This window comes from Halictus rubicundus, chromosome 4 (assembly GCF_050948215.1).
Source record: "Halictus rubicundus isolate RS-2024b chromosome 4, iyHalRubi1_principal, whole genome shotgun sequence".
In the NCBI taxonomy this organism is placed as follows: Eukaryota; Metazoa; Arthropoda; class Insecta; order Hymenoptera; family Halictidae; genus Halictus; species Halictus rubicundus.
The window spans coordinates 9840761-9860842 of NC_135152.1; the positions used below are offsets into that span (position 1 = coordinate 9840761).

Here is a 20082-nt window from a genome sequence, read left to right on the forward strand (position 1 = left end):
TTCCTAGCGCAAAGTATCATTTTTCCCGAATTTTGACAAGTCCCTTTATTCCAGATTTTATTCAGTAAAAAGTTTTAGTGGAAATTAGTAATTATCATAACGAAAGTTCAAGTGTGCCCACTGGCTAGGCAACTTGAATTGCAACAAGAAATTGATAGAATGCAATGAAAGTGCACGTTGGTAATTATCGATTCCTTCAATCGGATTTTAAGAAAATAAACTTCGTTAATTACAGCCGCGTAATTCAATTTCATCTCGTTGTTCGAGAAGATTGTATTGCTGTGGCGAGACAATTATTACAGACTCCATTTTAATTGGAACGCAGTAGTTGCATGAATTGTTGGGAGAAGTTCAGAATCAATGGAAAACAGTGTGCAATACTAAAATATTGAATTTTCGTTGACGAAATAATGCTTGTTTGCAGGAAATATAATTTCTGCCTCGTGGACAAAATATCACGGTGAAAACCCGTATAAGCATTTTTCTCGTTTACTATCTACGACACTTGGACGAGTCAGAAAGCATATAACAAACACGCGTTATTTTTAGTAAAATTTTAGGTCACTCATTAAGGACAATAAAAAAATAGTACATTAGAGGGTGATTTTTGAGAACGATCCCCTGGGGGGCCAGATGTGAGAAAAATAGTAACATTAGATTACTTAACTATAACTTGTGAAAGTTCAAAGAAAATTGCGAGAGTAATTGGTTTAAAGTTAGCATCGAATGAACAAAGAAAATTGATTTGCAACCAAGTTGTTATGTAAGTGGACTACTGAAAGTAAATCGATGAATATTAACGGTGAATAATCCCATAATAGGTAGGCACTATTACTGAAGATAAGGGCGCGCAGTCGGGTCAGCTTAACGAGGGATAAAAAAAGATAAAATTAAGGACAGCTAATTGCAGTAAATCCTAAACGATGAGGCCACGATCGAAACCGGAGCAAACTAAAGTTCTAAGGAGGGTTTACTCGACAACAATCAAGCATAATTCACGCGGGGTAAAATTTCGTCTAGAACAGCGTTTAAGTTTCAATGAACTCGACCGAGGGGTACAAGGACCCGGATAAGGTGTAAAACAATTCTCCGGCTATCAGTTCCCGGGGAACAATGAATCGATCGATGCACAGTTAGAGGGAAATTCCCATCGCTCAAAGGGCACGTCCGGGACGCAAGGATAATAACGTGCAAGGTCCATCACGCCGCTGGCAGCAGTAGAAGTCCCCCAGGAACGCGTGGACGAACAAGTTCTCTGTCATGGCGGATAGCTCGAAGCTGTCACTCCTTGACCGCACGGTCGTTTGTCTAGATCACTCCCGTTTTGCGACCCCTCAGATCCTCGTTACACCGACTCCGTTCGATTTTATCCTCCCTGTAGTAAGGCTGAACGGCGTAGTCACCGAGTCTGCTCCAGAATCCGTGATAAGACGGCCGGCTGCTTAACGTGACTCGACGAATTTTTCCCAGTCCAACTTGCGAAAACTGTTTCCGTCACCACCCCTCAGAAATCCGCTCAATCACTGGTCTAGCGAGTTCCTGTACGGTTTCCAATTCGTTACATGTCCTCCAATCAAACTTACTGGATCTAATTAGAATTTGCTTAACACATTAAGTGTCAAAACTCAATCCCAGAGATTCTCACAAAATCAGAGTAATTTAATTAATGAAACCGAAACTAGAAATTTAAAATGTATTATAGGGGATGCTGTTTTAACCCTTCTGAATTGTAAAGATCCTAATCGAATTCGGTTTATCTGGATATGTCAGGATAAAAATGAATTTCTACACCTACTCACAGATAGTTCAATAGGATAGGACCCTTGCAATTTTATTTAATAAATAATGGATTATTATACTCACATCACGAAAAATTCATTTTCTGTAATGAAAAAATTCTGTCTACCGTGCTTCCAATTGTGCATTTATAAAAAGAATATTTTTTCATTAAAAAATTGATTTAATGTCAAATCGACAACTTCCACTGCGAATTGTTCTAATATTTTGGTCACCCACTATAACTATAAGAAAGTACAACACAATCGTACAGAAAGAAAAGATTTTTCGGGATCTCAATCATGAAATGGATGAATAGGAACCTATAAGGGTCGAAAGAAATATTTTACACCTTTATGTAGTACATATTAAAATCTTTTATTCTGCTGAATTATTCAGAACCCTATGTTTTAAACAAGTACATGCAACACAATCCCAGAGAAAGAAAAAATTTTGCAGGGTGGGAAACACGAATGAATTTTCTCCTGAGGAAGAGCGAACGAGGGCTAAAGTGGAGCACACCTTCGCAAGATGCAGAAAATTAGGTACACTCTCAGGAATAACGTATAAAAGTTTTATGAAGAAATTTTCGGGGCTAACGAAGTTACGATCGCAATAAGTTAACTTTAAATGAATTTCCTCTAAATACAATTTGTCGGGTAGCACTTTAACTCTATCAATTTTTAACAGTTGTTCGTATGACTTTGTCCATGCATAGCTGATAACGTCATTCATTATCTCCACTTTTTTATTTTCTTCTCCTACTAAGGAATTCATTTACATTTTAAAAAATAAACTTTGTCGAGCATTTTTAGAAAATTCCGAAAGCATAAAATCGCCGATACAACAAAGAGCGGACGATTTGAAGTTCTTCGCAGTGTTCAAATTTAATTGTGCGCCATTACTATTGTAAATTGGAACAAAAAAAAAAGGGAGGAGTATGGCGAGGACGGTTCAAAAAGTCGACGCGATTGCATTATTCGGTGCCAATCGTAAATAAATCAGAGGGGAGCTCGATGAATATTTCATGGAAACGGAGATGAAAAAGTGTGTTCGGTCCGGCGCGTTTGGGATTTTCGACATGGACAAATCGAACTAATTAACAAGAAACTATTGAAATCGGCGCGCCAATTAACACGCGATCGCGCCAACACCAAAACGATCGAGCGAAATCCATGAAACTGATAATTCACGGGATCGAATCGACGTTACCGAACAATTCCCGGTGACTATGCAATTTTTCCGGCGAACAATGCCTGTCTTTCGACTCATTCAGATATTTCAATTACGCATCGCGGTGGTGTATGTTTAACGACGGCGCCGGGCGTTTCAGCGTTATTTTAAAATATGCAAACACAATATATAGCGATGTAAAACAATTATGAAAGAGATCGAAATCTGGCGCGGAAAGCTACAAAAAGTTCGCTCGCGATGTGTAATGCTTAAATTCCGGATTGTGTATGTTTACGGCGGAAATGAATACACGCTAAAACAATGAAAATACCGAAAAGAAATAACGCTTTGCTACTTTATTCCTACCTACCGTATTATTTTCAAGCTGGCCGAAATAATGGCAAAAGAAAATACAGTTTTATTTAAACCCTGCTTTTCGTAACTCACGCAGATGATCTATATTTTGTGATAAATGCATAAAATCCCCAAACGCTTCTCAGGTAAAAATTCACCGCTTTTTTGTGTTAGATGCTGCACGAATTTTCATATCTGTGTGCTCGCATTCTAATTGAAGTAGCTGCATTAAAATGTAAGATTATGAATACAACTGGTCGAATTAAAGCGAATGAGTGGAACCTCCGGGGATGGAGGTTAATCTCTAATAAAATGTGTAGATCACTATCATAGATAGTAGAAGTGGATAAAAATAAAAAAAAAATTCTCACGCAAATACTAATGATCCGACGCTAAAATAAAACCGGTAGATCGGCTGATTCCGGGTGTCCATTCAGAGATAATTAATTTCTGTTTTATCCGGGAGTTTGCGAATCGATCTAAAACATGATGAACGATCCGTACGTGTCGGTGATCATTAGCGGATCAGGAATCGCGGTACAATGTGATAACGGGGATTTGCTCGACACGGGGCCAGGAGGTCGAAGACCATGAACCAATTTCAGGGGTAATATGTATGCAGAGGAGGGGGTGGGAGGATGCGAGACGATTCCGTGAACACACGCGAGTGTGGCGGCGTAAAAGGTCGTGCCGCCACAGCAGCGCTGAAGTAGGCATTCAAATAAACCATCTAGGCGCTGGCTTCCACTTTCTGTTATCCAGCAGCGTGGAAGCAACCCTCTTAGAATACTTCCGACGCGAGCAGTAAATTCCATCGAGGCACCGACGTTTCCACTCATCCCGCTCCTTTCCTCGACCCCCGCCGCCCGTCTCCGGCCAGGCTTTTCTTTTTTCTCTCGCGAGCCTCCTTCGTATTTTGTTTTCCACGAGAAATGTCTTCTCGGCTCGACTAAGATTCGAGTGGCCGAATCGTCATCCCGGCTTTTCTCTTCCTTCCTCTCCTCCTTCTCTTCGCCGCCCTTCTGAATATATCTCTTTTTTCCTCCTCTTTTACTACCCGTTCCAGTTCCGCTATTTTTTATTTTTCTCCACCGCCCCCGTTTTCCTTCTTTTTCTTTCGGTGCGTCGTCATTAGCGTCCAGGCTAATTGTAAGTTCAATGTTTTCCACCCTCGCGAGGACACCCCGACGCGGTTCCCTTAATATCGTGGCGGCTTCCCCGTCCGCCCACGCCACCTCCATTATCCCTCTGCCCGCGCCAATGGGACGGAGTTAAGTCACCGGCCAATGAAACCATCGCACAATCGGATCCGCTGATGTCTATAATCTCGTTAGGGGAGCCCGGGCCTGTACAGTCGGCCGTGAAAGCCTAAATGGCCCAACTGCGACTCTAATTTAAAATATTACAGGTAGCTACAAGTAAACTGCGGAATTAACGAGAAGTAACAAATTCCCAAGTCAGTTACCAGAAGTGGAAATTAAATGGCATTAATGGTGGTAAAATCGATTTTTTATATATTCTATGTAAAACGTGTACAATTCACGTCTTGAAAACGGTTCAGATATGAAATCCATGAAAATAACAAAATTACAGATGTCTATTACCTCGAGAAGGCACGTTTCAACTGCTGAAACAAATTTCTAATCGACTCCGTCAAATAATTTCCAGCGTTTTTTCATTCGCGGAGGATGGGAGACCACATTGTCAGGTGTAGATGGATTCTCCGATGGATTTGATGCCATCAATAGTCCTCACGCTATCTTCGCGACGGGTTCGTTGTATTCGACGAATTAAGCCGTTCCAGCAACGATTCCCTCAACGTTTTATTTTGCCAAATTAAGTAACTTCGAGGGCGCAGCTGCTACACCAGCCACTAGGATCGAGACCGAGCGATCGAATCTACGGTTTTCTCGTTCGTTCTCTCTTTCTCTTTCTCTTTTCCTAACCCCTGTGCTCGTTCTCCCGAGTTAGGCGAACATCGTCGTTCATTTCTTACATTCGGATCTGCGGCTCCCTGGAAATTCCTGGTGGATTACTCGAGAATGAAACCTGACTTGCAGTTCAATATTCTGAGCGTGAGTGCGTCCAATTACGAGGTTGTTTTAAAATAAATATTAATGGTAACGATCCTTGTACGCTTCATAAAACCAAGATATAGGTTACGACAGACATAACTAATTGCAATAAACGTTATCGTTTTTTTTGTAACTTCCTTAATAATTTCGTGGAACGGACGAGGGCTAAATCTGTGCTGTATATTTTATGATAGCATATTTTATGAGCAAATAAGGGACGACGGTAAAAGCTGCGGTATTAGCCGGCGTGGGAGGACTAAGAAGACGCGAGAAAACTCGACGAGGAGCTTACGGAGTGGAACCAATTAATAGTTAAGGTGAGAGCTGACGTTGAGGATGTGGTTCCAGGCAGAGGTTGGTGGATCAGATAGAAGCACGCGTGTTCAATCTGACCAGCTACCTCGTAATTTTGGCGACAAGAGAGGTCGGCTTCTCGGCCGGCGACGTTTTGCTCTTCCACTAGCTCCGACAGAATTCAATAATGACCTAATACCATGCCGTCGTAAATTAACGGGGAACGTGCGAGCTGGCAATACCCACCGACCGGTATTTATTGTTGGCGATCGATAAAACCATCCACCTGCGGGACGACGATATTGACAATCCGTTTTGACCGATTATGACGGAAAAAATTCCGCGGTCCTCCCCTAATCCCGTTATTATTTTTACTAACCGCCACGCTGCCTTCAACAAATTTCCCCAGCAAAAAGACACGTTCGAGAGTTCAATAAAATATAAGATAAAAATGACGATCATTTCGTTTGTCATCGATAATTACTACTAAATGAATGCGAAATAAAATTGTAGTTAATTTCGGTTTCATACTGAAATATTTTCACGGGGAAAATGGTATTCAATAGTCTGAAAATTAAAAGCAAAATGAATTCTGCAGTTTCAGTTTTGTTCGGTTTTAATTTCTTTCGATACAAGTTGAATTAAAGTGAAATATATTTGCTAAAAAATTGAACAGTTTCGAAGTGCATCGGACGACGCAGCGTTTAATATTAGCGGACGAAATACCGTAGAAATATTGTTAACCATAACGACCTCGAGTCACACTATTAAATACAAATTGGTACCTGTAATTAGAGATAATTTGGCGATCGACCAATGATCACTAGTACATTTAATTCCCCTCTCTAGCTCTATTCGAAACAATTTGATTCCGAACTGTCGCATAAGAAGATATTATATCGCAAATGTTGCAACAATAATTATCCGCAATGGCGTGTAACGCGTGCACTGTGGTGGTCCGCGGCGGTGCCTCGATTAAATCGAGTACGATATTGATATAATATTAACGACCGTTCTTTGTAACCCCGGTCCCAACAAATTGCCAATAGCGTGTCGGTACATACGTCTACTCGATTAATAGCAACTTCTACGAACACGCTCGACAATGTTGTTATGAATAATTTATTTTTCGATATGAAATATTAAACGCTCCGCTGGCACTCGCGGATCCCGTGAATTAATTTTATTACGGTGTAGTTCGCAACATCGACGCGATAATTTATTAAAGAGCGCTGTAATTACCGTAATTTCACCGAATAGTCACTCTTCGAAATCCTTGTCTTCAGCATCGAACCGATGCCGTTTCGAATGAACCGGTACATACCTGAAATCAAAAAGTCCAGTCGATTAATAAACGGTATCACAATGGCCGTTCGATGCGTCCAATGAACTATCAAAGTTTGATAAACCGTGATATATAGTATACGCCCATTCAGATGTTCAAAGCAATGGTTTACTCGCAATTTAGCGACTCGTTGCGTGCTCCGACGCCATTACAGTGAGCTATGCTTGCGTAAACATCGCCGAAGAACTATATTATTTCAAGCCGAAATTGTATACGATTATTTAATTTACGACGCGTTTTAACCACGTGCTACATTAAATTCATGAATAAAACATACTGACATCTACCTCCTAGAAGTTTTACATGATTCTGTCTACTTCGTTTTGAATGTTATATTTTTTAATTGCTTGTCAGAACAAAATGGACAACCTGAATGGGATAGCTTGGAGATTCAGTAATTATTTATAAGGTGGAGTTAACTCTCGGAAAATGAATATTATTTATCAGTTGAGGACCACAGTGCTAGGAATTTATTTGTACGTCTAAGAATATTAACCGAGAACTCTTTTTAAGAGTAATAGGAATTAAAAATGTGTATCGTGAAACAGAAGACAGAAAAATCAGTTGAAGACGCCAATGCTGGGAATTTATTTGTACGTCTAAGAATATTAACCGAGAACTCTTTTTAAGAGTAATAGGAATTAAAAATGTGTATCGTGAAACAGAAAACAGAAAAATATGAGCAGGTGGTCATATTATTTTTAAGTATTTAAAATATTTCGGAGAATATATACAACATCTATTTAACTCCCGTGATGTAAAATTGATTCAATCAATTTTTATTCAGCTCAAAAATCCGCGGCCGAAAAACAACGAATTTTTGTTTATCAACGAAGTGACATGGAAATATCGACAAGTGGGGAACTATTTTCAGAGAAGATATGCAACATCTACTTAACTGCCGTTTCGTGTAATTGATGCAATCAATTTTTATTCAGCTGAAAAATCCGCGGCCGAATAACAACGAATTTTTGTTTATCAACGAAGTGACATGGAAATATCGAGAAGTGGGGCACTATTTTACTTGAAGCTCGTAGCGGAATGTTTGGAACCGAAGGACGGCGGATGTCTTATCCTCTCGGGGCTGGGAGCTGTGAAATTTTTCGGTTTCCCACGATAAAAGTTTCCCGCGATGGAGGATGCAGCGTGTGCAAAAAGAGCGGACGGGTTCGAGAACACGGTGCCCGCTCATATGAGAACCCGTATCTTATCCGAATACGGAGAGGATGCAAGTGTGACAAAGTGCCGGCTCGGCCTCAGTAACCTGTCCGTTTCTGCTTGACGCACGGACACATACATATTCAGCCGTGGGACACGAGTTATGGCTCGGAGGACGGAATTACTTTGGAAATGAGCTGGCTCGGCTGATAAAGTCAGTCTGGACGAATGTGTTACTCCGCCGTACGTAGTCCGTTTCCGGCTGGATAGGATGCCGCTGCGATCATCGTCGCGTCTGTTAGATCAACCGTTTCGCGTGATGCACACGAACCGGTTCTTTTTGTCGTGCATTTTTCTCGCGTCGGCTACACCGAAGTAACAGAAAATTCGATACGAGAAATTTAAAAGAGATTTGAAAAATTCACTCCTGTTTTTAATATCACGAGCAGACTGCGGATCTTTATGCTATACACAAATTTTCCATGTGGAAATTCGTCATGAATGCATAAGATTCGCAGTCCAATTAGGAGAGTGCTACAATTCATGACAAAAGTGAGTAAGTGAGAGAGTTATTTGCAAAAGTGAAAAAGTTCAGTCTAATCGAGTTTTGTGGTTGGTTAACAATAAGTAATGTTATTTTTTTTTTTTGAGACTACAATGGTCGTAAAAGATTATTTTGAAGCGGACGGTGTTATCAGTGCCGCAATATGGAATATTCTAAAGTGTGCAGTAACATTAAGATCTCTCGCAAAATGGAAGATGTCCCACGTGGATATGCAGTGTTAGGATGTTTCATCAAATTAGTATAGTCTCCAGCGAGTACTTTTAGAATATTCCAGAAAATTGAGATACTCTCGTGAATTATACACACTGAGATGTTTGAAATTGCGATGCTCGTGTGTATGTATGCAACATTAAAAATTATATTTCGTTCTGACTGAACGGACTAAACTACAATATTATATTAGACAGTATTTTTTATTAAATACAATTCATTCAAATTGGGAGATTCTAATAGCGATTACTTTTATCTATGGTCTTTAAACAGTTATAGGTTCGTCGTATTTCGTTATTTTATTAAATGAGTTAATAATCTGGGGCACGAACTTTCGGATTTTTGTTGTTTTTTGTTGCTCAAGTTGTCCGCAGCATCGAACCAAACGAAACTTTTCTAGAACTGTCCGCAACAGACCGGGACAAAAATACCGTGATATCTTCCGAATGATCACAGAACCACCACCAATATTTATGGCACATAATGCAATATTTATGGTGCTGCCGCGCACTATTTATGGTGCTGTCCAGACCGCTATGAAATTTAAACGAACTCGTACAGCGTTCGATTTATTTTACAAAGCATTGCACACCGTGGACACTAGATGACGATACAAAAGATCAACGACAAAAAACAAATGCAATTTATATATTTATGCGTCGTTGCTTAACTTGATACAGTCATTATTTATTTGCGTTGCACACAATACAATCCCTACGTTACTGTAATTGTCCTCGAAAACTTAGAAGACACATATCTTAAAATGCAATAATTCAGAACTGCCTAAGAACAATTTTAATTTTCGCGTTATTTGGGTTCCTTCGTCAAGAGAAGCACACAGTTATCATTAAAGGTACAGGTAGGTTGAATACACGGATAAATACATGGACGAAAGCCTAATAATGTTGACTATGCAACATCTAGTACTAGGTCTTGAAAGAAACCACTAAAAAGTGAGTCTTAAGAATAAATAAAAATATTACTCTTGTTATCGCAGGAAAAATAATTAGATGGCCTAGTTTAAGTGGAACGACCTAAATAGTCTTCTAAGTTATTCTGTTTCAAAGAGTGTACGTTTCTGAACCAACGTATTTAGCTTAGGGCCAATTAAACGCGACTACGGTTTAACCAGACCTGGAAACACTCTGGTAAATCTCTCCGCGAGATCGAGGACCGTTCCAGGTGCAAACTAGGTGTCTAAAAGGCAGCGGAACAGGCGCGAGAAGAAGACAACTTGTGGGTCGCGCGCCACGGGACCCGTTCTAAATTCTCATTCCCCGTTTCGGAGACAAATATGGAAGCGTTGGTTGCGTTCGGTCGTCGGCAGGTTCGCGTGTAGACCGAGTTCTTGCGGGGCGAGAGCGATGTGGCCCTTTCACGTACACACCAGCGTCCCGGCCGGGGGTACACAGACTGTAATTAATCCAAGGTGTTAAATCAAGACCCGTGAATGCCTCTCCCTCGTCTGCAGCCGTGACGCCTTCTCTAGCTGAGTGGGTCGCCCCTCGAGACCACCTGCCACGTCTTACGGGCTCGAGTGGAAGCCCGAATTCCTCTTCTTGCCGTCAGCCCCTCCCCCCCTTCCCTTCCGAATCCCTTTTCCTTCCGCTCGACACGAAATATCGTGCATCGACCCCCCAACTTCCCCCCTCGACCGAAATTTAAACCTATCCAGGGACATTGGCGGGATTAGTCCGTTCCCAGACCGCCGCGCCGTGAGGGCAGAGAGCTCGCTTGTCAGGTGCCTCTCCGGTTTCCAAATGGCCACCGAAAGGTTCTTCGGTCGGTCAAATATGGACGACATTAATTTTTCACCAGGCTCAGAAACTCATTTTCACCGTGTCGCGTTCGAACAAATTTTACTGGGACTTTTAAAATGCAACGGAAACGTTGTAATTCCATTAATTAGATTTATTCGATTTTGTGGGAATTTTTGGAGCCGGCCCTAACGTGTTAACCCAGGTGTAACTTTTGAATATGCTCAGCTTTTAACAGTATACGACTATCGTGTACTGAAAGAAGGGTTTCTAGAATGTTTTATGAAAATTGCAAAATCCCAGGAATTTAAACTTTTGGTAGATCTTTTTGTGAAATATGAGCACGAGATCAATTCATTTAATGCTTTTCTACAATCATTTGACTCTGGTAGCTCCAGCGATAATTACTTTACTTTCTGCAGAAAAATGCACAGAAGTATCAACAATTGATCGAGTTCAATGTACCTACGTTCACTTTGAACAGTCGCCATATTGTCCAGAGAGTTTGCTGCATTTCTTTTTCGTTGAATTGCCTTACTTTGTTGTTGGGAGTGAATGAACGTACAACTACGTTCGAGGGTTTTGTTGCAGCTTTTTGCAACGTACTGCCCATTAAGAATCCTAAACGCTTTTGTTCCTCGAGTAGGCGTTCTTACGTCGGAACAATGGTGTCGTGATAAATCGTTGCCTGCGTCTATCAAAAACTCGCCAACACCGGCTTTATCAGACGCCTGTATCGATAAGCCATTAAAGGGTTCTCGGTAAATTGTGGATGCACTTGACTTAGGCGTTAAGCGTCATTAGTGCCATTATCTTGCCACGAGAGAGGATTTACTGCTACCATCACCGGCTCTCGATGAATCGATATCTAGATACTTTCGCAAATGCTCCGAGCCTAAGCATGATAATTAGATCATACTCCCCCATGCAATTCAGAAGATTCTTTCATACCTTTCACGAAGAAGTTTTAATATTTGTTCGATAGATACCGCAAGATCCGACAGAGTTAGGCAGAACTTTGTTCAAACCGACAGATACCTGCTCACTATTTTATAAATAAAGTGGTCCCTTATCCTTTAATGGTTATTCGAAACTCTTTACTCAACTCGTTACATTTCTCCATTGCTCGCAGACACTTTAAATTTAATTATAATTTTACAGCGACAACTTTCAGCGTCTGCGACTCGCAGGTCTCTTGCAACTCTCTTTCAAGACGTTCCAACCGCTTTACTATAAATGGTAAAAAGTACTTTTAACGACGCACAATGGCTCCAAAAATTGTCTCCAAAAATATCGTCGATAGTTGAGGCGTTGGAAAATTTTTTCTTAGCTGAATCTACCATAAACTCGGACAACGAAACCTCCCCTCTACGATAATACAAAATTTGATATACGTTTCTCTTGAGCCTTGCACACCGTGAGAACTTCGGCCTCATTTTTGTTGTATAAAACATGAAGAAAAACATCGTATAGCAAGTTTTAGGGGGTCGTTGTAAAGGGGAAGTTTCAATCTTCGTATACACAGTAGATTCAGTCAGGGAAAAAATTTCTCATGTATTGGCATGCATTGTTACAAAATTATAACGGTTCGAAGGTCCACAATTTTTGGTAAGTCAGAAATTTAGTGGTGAAGAAGCATCTTCTGGAACCGTATGATTTGGTGTTTCAGAGTGTCCCTGTTCAAAACGAACTTATTACGTGGAAGTTGCAAGAGATGGGACAAGTAACAAGAAGAGGGAGGAAGGGGGACAGAGGGGGGAGCCGCGTTTAACCAGGAAATACAGAGATCGTCGGCGAGGAGGTAGTCGCGGAAATTGAAAAATGGTCAGGACGTGTTACGGAGTGGTAAACACGGGAATGAAAGTCGACTTCCTTTTTCAGAGTGGCTCTCACGTCGAACGTACTCACCTCGGCTGACCATCGCGCTTTTTTGCAGTCCGTTCTCTCAGTTTCCGCCCCCCCCTTTCCCTTGGCTCTTTCCGGAGATCCTTTCTAACGTGAAAAATGAAGCTAAGTGCGATGTCGAGTAACAGGCCCGATGGGAAAATGTTTAGGTTCCCCGTAGCCTATCATTTCGAGGACCGAAGATGTCGGTATCTGCCGTCTCGCCCGGTAAAAACTGTTATCCGAAAGTTACAGTGATCGGTTATCTCGCGGAAAGTGATTGAAAACTAACACCGTAACTCAATTACATTCACCTGGAGAACCGGGGGGGGGGAAGGGGGCTCTCTCTCTCCTCGCACGACCAATTTCTTTTTTTTCTACGCGACTTTATCTACCCCTATTAGCCCTTGTCCGCTGTCCGATTAATTGCTCGAACCCTATCGAGACGGATTTCTTTCAAGAGATCGAAGAACGGAGGTTTCTCCAAGAAGGATAAAGCGGATGTTTTAACTTCTTAACGGTTGTCCTTTCGCCTAAGCTCGTGGTAATTATTTTTGGAATATTGGCTAGTAATCTAGTGTTTAATAAATTCGAATTAAATTCGAAAGTATTTGAAGAAGTGTGTCTTCGATAACTATTTTCAAGATAAAAACTTACAGCTCGTTCTCTCTCCTCATTTTTTCTTTACTCTGAAACCTTTAAGCTTTAATTAAAAAAAAATTGTTTTGTCTTAGTTGCATGGAACTAATTTTGTCCTCGGCTGTGCGCGGCAGTTGGACGAAAAATGTTGTTTAATTCGCTGTCCGGACAGTGGAGGACAGCGGTCGATATCGGTTTCCATAAAGGGGGCGGGAATGTGAGGAAAGAAGATTTTCATAAATTAAAAACTCATTCGCGTAACCGTCCGGCGTGTATAATTTTTGGGAAATGGGTAATACGGTCGCGGGGCATAAAACCCCCGATCGCCTCCTTGCATTAGCATTTTTATGGGCGACTTAATACGTAGATTTTGTAGTCCTCCCCGATTATGATCCTTCGAAACTAATTTGAACGTGACGGCCGGTTTTATGGAACGTCGCCAGTCACGAACCACCATTAAATACTCCGCTTAAGCACGTGTTCCCCGAGCACACCGCCCCCGCGGTTTCTGCGGATTAAGTGTTTCGCGAAAAGCCAAGATTGTTTTCTGTCCACCGTGCTACGCTTAGTTATGCACTGCTGCCCGTAAAAACAACTTTTATGGTGTTTTGTCGACGATGCTTACGGGGTGCTCTCGGGCCATGTTTTTTCTCTCCCACGCTTTTAGTATCTACCATTTTAACGGACTGCGTTGTTGGATTTTGGAAATCCACTCTGCACACTGATTTACGTTAAGTAATTGTTATGTACTACTAATCCTGCTGTTAACTCGACTTACATTTCTTTACATTATTATTTTATTACGCGATTGCCGAATTATGCTAATCTTTACACTTATTATCCGGTCTTCGCACTGTTCAATAATTATACGCTTATTACTAATACTCTCAGCTTTACCTTTTTTAATGCCTTTTTCATTATACTGTCGCTCACAATTATACTATTTCACAAACCTACTCTTCCCAATGCACAATCACAAGTAATTATTATATTCCACTAGTAGGTACTTACTACTCTCAGGTTCACACATTTTGTTATTATTTTATCACAATATTCTTAAATACTGTTCTACTTTTCATACTGTTCAAATGCAAATATACATACTACTGAATCATCTCGTACAGAATGTGAATTTGTTTTTATATATTTTCAAAATGATGGGAAAAAACATAGAACCACAATATTATATTTTTCCTCTCATTCGACATGACATTTTGAAACCACCCATTGTTATTTTCCAGCAAAGCAGGTGGACACAACAGGTATTTCATATGCAGGTGCAATTCATTGTCGTCTCCAGGCTGTGCAAAAATCTGAAACAATTCCGAGACACTTCCCACAATCTCCAATTGGCAAATGCTGCTCGATCCAAATGTTTAAACATTCTCGCGACGGAAAGGAAAATTCGACAGAAAGTGACGAAGAACTGAGAATTCGGAACTTAGCGGCCAATGATATGTCTGATTTCAGGAGAACTGTCCTACCATGATTATGTATATTTGTGAGATTTCGAGTGTGTAGCGCAGGTAATACGATAACATATCCCGATCGTAGACAAGACTGCCGGTGTATCAAACCCGGCGCAAGGATATTCCGGAACCGCGGCAAACGTTCGCGTTCCACAGTGTTCCGTGCAATCAGGTGCGGGATGTTCAAAGTCAGCGGTTCGCCGGTGTCTTGAGTGACCAAAGGAACTGTACAATTAGCGTGGAAGCGAGCGAGCGAGCAAACCGATCCGCCCTCTCCGGCATTCCATAATCGTGCAACAGAACAAGCCCGGGTTTCCCCGTTCGAGCGTGGGCATTGATTCCCTAGTCACTCGATCGCGTCGCGCGCGCGTTCGATATCCTCAAACATCGCTGTCGCATTGTCGATTAAATCCCGGGCAAACGTTTGCGCACGCCAGAAACCACTAAATTAAACTAACATTTGCCCGCGACAAAGGCGGTCCGCGTTGATTAGCGCGGCCCGGATCTAGAATTTCATATTCCAGGAACCGGCGTGCATTACACACACCCGCGCGTCCCTGCCTACCCCTCCCCCACCCCGAGCGTCGACCACCGTCGGGTGCATCGTCGCGATTGATCGCAAGATAGCGCCCAGGTAATATGGAACAGCCCGTAAATAATCGAAACTGGCGACCGGCTGTTCCGTTCGTACCCGGTATCTGCATTTTACCGGCGACAACCGCGTGCCACGCGATCGGATACACGTGACAAGTCGGATATTTTTCACCAGGTCGGCTTATGCGTTCCCAATGATTTACGGAATCGCGCGAATCTGTTGCGAGACCTAACTGATTCATTCGAGCTGGCGAGAACAATTCGCTAACCTTCACTTCAACCCCTCGCGGTACGATTTATTGCACGGTTGCAGCGATTAGAACTTCTTTGCGATCATAATTTCCTAGAAGAAAATTTATATCTATTGTACGCATGTACCGTGTACTCCGATGACTATCTCGCTAACTGATGCATCCGCGAGCTTCTCCAACGTCACTTTTCCAGCGTTCCAGTTCGAGTGACGCGAATTAATTTGTTGGTAAACGTCACGGTGTCCCACGGCTTCGTGAGCTCGGCTGAGATCTCCATGAACAACTCTAGACCGGGCGCTATCGTCCCCGTACAAATCCAACCGGATACCTTCCGGGGGTTCTGTTAGTTTTCATTAAACTGCTCGAAATCCGGGAGTAGCATAACACGAATCTGATACTCTGTTGGATTTTACCAATTCTGATTGGATTTAACAGACGCTGATCCGATGGCACGAAGGGAATCTACCAAAGTCTCCGAACAGATCAAATGAGGTTCGAGGTGGTCTGCCAATCAAATGGGATTTCGAGGAATCTGCCAGAGTCCGACCAGGTGGTTAACAGCGGAGCCATCGACGGTCGGGACACAACGGTGTCTTAAACTGTTCAGTGGAGTCCCATCAGATCCGATGAGACCTTCGAAGGCTAAGATTTCATTAGATGTAGAGGACCTGATCGATCCTACGGATTTATTCGGGATCCCGTAAAATTTGATCGCACGCGATAGAGATACAGGGTTTTCGTCCGACGTATTTCAAGCCTCTAGAAACATCTGGATTTCTCGATTAATTTCGAGAAGCTAACTTTTTCCAATTGGAATGTAAATAACTACGAAAAAGCGCTACAGATGCAATCTAGAATTTAAAATCTGTAGCTTCTTTCTTTAATTTTAAAAATTCTGTCTTTTTAATTATCTCACTAAACCGAAACGAAAACACACTGCTTTAAATGATACGTACCCATTTTTGTCGTAAATGCATAAAATCCGCAGTCCGATAATGATTAATAGCAGATCTCATAAAATCCGTTTTCTTAGAATGTGCCACTTTGATGTTTAATAATATATGGCGCGTTAACATAATCCTGTTACGTTTACAACGGAGGCCGTATTAAGAGACGAAGAGGTACGCGAATAATTAATACGTACAGGCTTTCTTCCCGTTAATATCGCGGAAATCATCAACGTAACGATTCTTTGATCATGAATATACGGTAATGGGATTACGCGTTGAATAGAATTAATATCAATTAATATTAACGACGAGCCGTGTTATAATTAGAAATATGGAAACGGAAGTACGTGGGTCCGATGATTCGTTGAGGGACAAATTGTTCGACAAGTACAATTTAATCAGAGTGCATTAATCATTTTTGAGAGATTACCGGGGAGCCGATCTCGCAAACAAAAATATAAAATGGAATTCTCTGTTCGGACACCACACAATCGCGTCTACATGACTGTGTTACCGGTATAATATATTTAGAGACTACAGGATGCACCGTGAAATCATTACCCGGCGCAGTCCCTCTCATTTTCCCATTAAATTTTCACGAGCGCCGCTTTCAGTATTAAATTCGATGTTTAGCGAAACATCGCTCTCACGTCTAGTTTTCGTGCATAATTAACCAGCCACTGTTAATGCGACTGCTTTTCTGTTGCGTTCGGTCAAATACTATCCGCGAATAATTGAAATAAAAATGAAAAATAATACAATTTTGCTGCGTGGCGAATTCTGTATTATTTTTGATTACTGGCATAGTTCCTTGCTCTGAAGAAATACATTCTTAACACTAGGTTTACGGAGCACTAAAAGTAACTATTTTACATTGCTCTACAAAAATAACAATAATGTGCTGCCCAAATTTTTAGCCACTTTTTATTTATTAACACATGCCCAAAGAAATAAATTTGTTGAATACTTCCTCATGGATGTATCTTTAGAATCTTAATAACTGTAAATTTAAAATATTGGAACCCGTCACTTTCACGGGTCCTGCAAATCATTTTCCGCCAAAGAATATTACATCCAAAGGTTAATGTATAATTTGAGCTATATTGCTCCTTTTTTTGCACTAATTGTATTTTTAATGCGTGATTCCAAGTTTGTAATAATTAGAAAAATATACGAAATAGACTCTGAAGAACAGGCGAGAAAATAATGTAATCAAGTAGAATGGCTACGAGAAATGAACCGATAAGTAGAACATGACCGATTTATGATCAGACAACTGGAACAAGGCTGACCCGTGGGTAGAAAAGTAGAATAGAATCGATCTGGGTCGGACAAGTAGAAGGAGACCTGTAATTAGAGAAGTAATTCTGGGAAGACTAATTACTATATAAGTGGAACACATGGTAGGCTTGTAATCGGACTTGTGGAACAAGGTGTTCTATGCTCAGACGAGTAAAATAGGGATCTACTATAACGAGAGAAGTAGAATGGAGAAGTCAATAGTCAGACAAATTTGTAAATTTCGTCAAAATCCTAGATCATTTTCTTTTTGGAGATTTCATATGAAGCGCTTAAAATTGTCCACGTCAATTGTAATAAACAGAAGTTAAATAAATATGCATTTTCTCTATTAATACTTTTAACAAGTCGAAAATAATATAACAATGTTATTCAATTTTTCTAATGTCTTTATAGTTTTATATTTGACCAGACCGTTTTTCTCATAAATAAGATGGGCGGATAAAACACAAAACAGTGAGAATTTTCGAGCGATCAGTGAACATTGTTCTGTTGTTTTCAGATTATAAAAAGAGAAAAATTTTATTGGACCTCAATCACTCGGAATTTTCATTTCGAACTCGAACGACGAATGAACTCGTCATCCCCGATTAAAAGACCAACATAATAAAATAATAGTCCTGGTATAGGGTATTCAAAAAAGAAAAAGTGAATCCGCGAAAGGGGTGGAGTCTAGCGTCGGCCGCGCAATAACGAATTAATTCGCGGTGCACGATTCAGGCGAGCATTTGGCAACTTTCCCCTAATTATCTCGTCTGCCACACAGTCCCCAATCATCGATCGGTCGCGGTCGGCTGGTACACCTCGGTTCTGAAACGGTGCAGAGGAGAGCGAGCCAGTAGAACGAGGCGCCGTTTAGTCAGACGGTGCGGCAACGTTCAAGAACGAGGCCTCCCTTTGGCGACTGATGACTCGAGGAGCCGTGTGATTCTGAAGCGTCTGGTAATTAGGCGAATCGCGTTCCAGGCGGGTCTGTGCGCCGCATTTTCCGCGGCAAAGGGACGGCCGTACGTGCGGGGGACAGCGGCGTGCCATGCCGGCAGCTTAATACGCGGCATGTTCGTAACATGCAAAAGATGGGGCCGCTAATGGACGACGCGAGACTTGACTTTAAACCGGCTGCCTGCCGTCTAATGTCCTCGTAAGTGCTAATGAACGCCGCTTGTATCCGGCCGACATTTATCCTTTGAGTCGGGGCGTCGCGGTTACATGAAAAGGCGGACTAATACGCGACAGCTCGCGCGCGAGCACGCTTTGAAAAACGAAGGGCCCAGGCTCGTTCTACGTCGTTGCTTAAATAACGGCATTAGTTCCGAGGGCGGTCCCGATTCCGCGGCCCAGCCAATGAAAAATAGAATCTGGGTCGGGGGAAACTCCATTGAATATTTCATAGCCCGTTCTCGCTGTCGCGATACCGACGCTCTGTTTCTCACGTAACCGGGTCGCAAGCCGAGAAAAAAACGATGCTGCACGCCGGTATTAAACGCTGTTCGATGCTTGTGTGACGCCTTATTTTCGAGAAAATTTCTCTGTTCGCTCGAATGCAATAATTTTAACTCCGTCATTCGACGTTTCACAGTCTCTCCGTTGAAGGGCGATCAACTGTGGGACCCGGCCTTGTGATTTCTATGAAAACGGAAATTAAAAACTAGCCAGTCCGCTGTGTGAAAGCGTTAACGTGCACGGGAAAGTAACTTGTTTGTAGTTTCAGAGAATCTGCAGAATTAGAGAAAAAGTTTAGTGTACATTCGCCCGGAGCCCCGCAATTTCACGTCGAGGCCACGAAAATGTTCAGAGCCGTGGAGCCGCGTAAACAGCGACGCGGTGTTGGCGCGGCGGTCTCTAGAGTCCGTAGGAAACATTCGTCCTGATCGTGTTCTAAGTGGGTAGACGGTCGGGTTCTGCGGGCTTGCACGAGCTAATGAATGTAATCGGCTCGTCGCGAGCGATCGCGCGCCGAAACAGGAATTATCGACGTAACGAGTTCACCGGGGAAAGCTTCTGGAAGGTTTGAACTGCGAGATCACGCACTCAGACTGATCACGCTAATTAAAACCAGTCGAGTTCTCGCCCGTACGATCCGGAATTTATCACTGGAACGCCTCCCTGGGCCGTTCGCCCTGGCCCCCTCGCCACGGTTAACTTCGCCGTGAGGTAAGTAGCTACTCGACTGAAATTACCGAAACAACCTGGAAATAGTAATGGGTCTCCGGGAACTATAGTTCCGCCCCCGGGGAACTAGTTTCGAAACTGAGCAGGGGAACCGACGTCTCGACACCATCCACAGAT

General features: G+C 42.0%; 1 protein-coding gene and 1 long non-coding RNA gene across 4 annotated transcripts in view; both read right to left on the minus strand.

The window, feature by feature from the left end:
- Window positions 1-7003, minus strand: part of LOC143353368 (uncharacterized) — a 59763-nt gene extending 52760 nt beyond the window's left edge. The window contains exon 1 of the long non-coding RNA XR_013082119.1: window positions 6915-7003. This is a non-coding gene — a long non-coding RNA (uncharacterized LOC143353368). The remainder of the gene's footprint in view (window positions 1-6914) is intronic.
- The window catches only part of Fas3 (fasciclin 3), a 478993-nt gene that overhangs the window by 118082 nt on the left and 340829 nt on the right, over window positions 1-20082 (minus strand). The gene's annotated exons all lie outside the window — the stretch shown is intronic.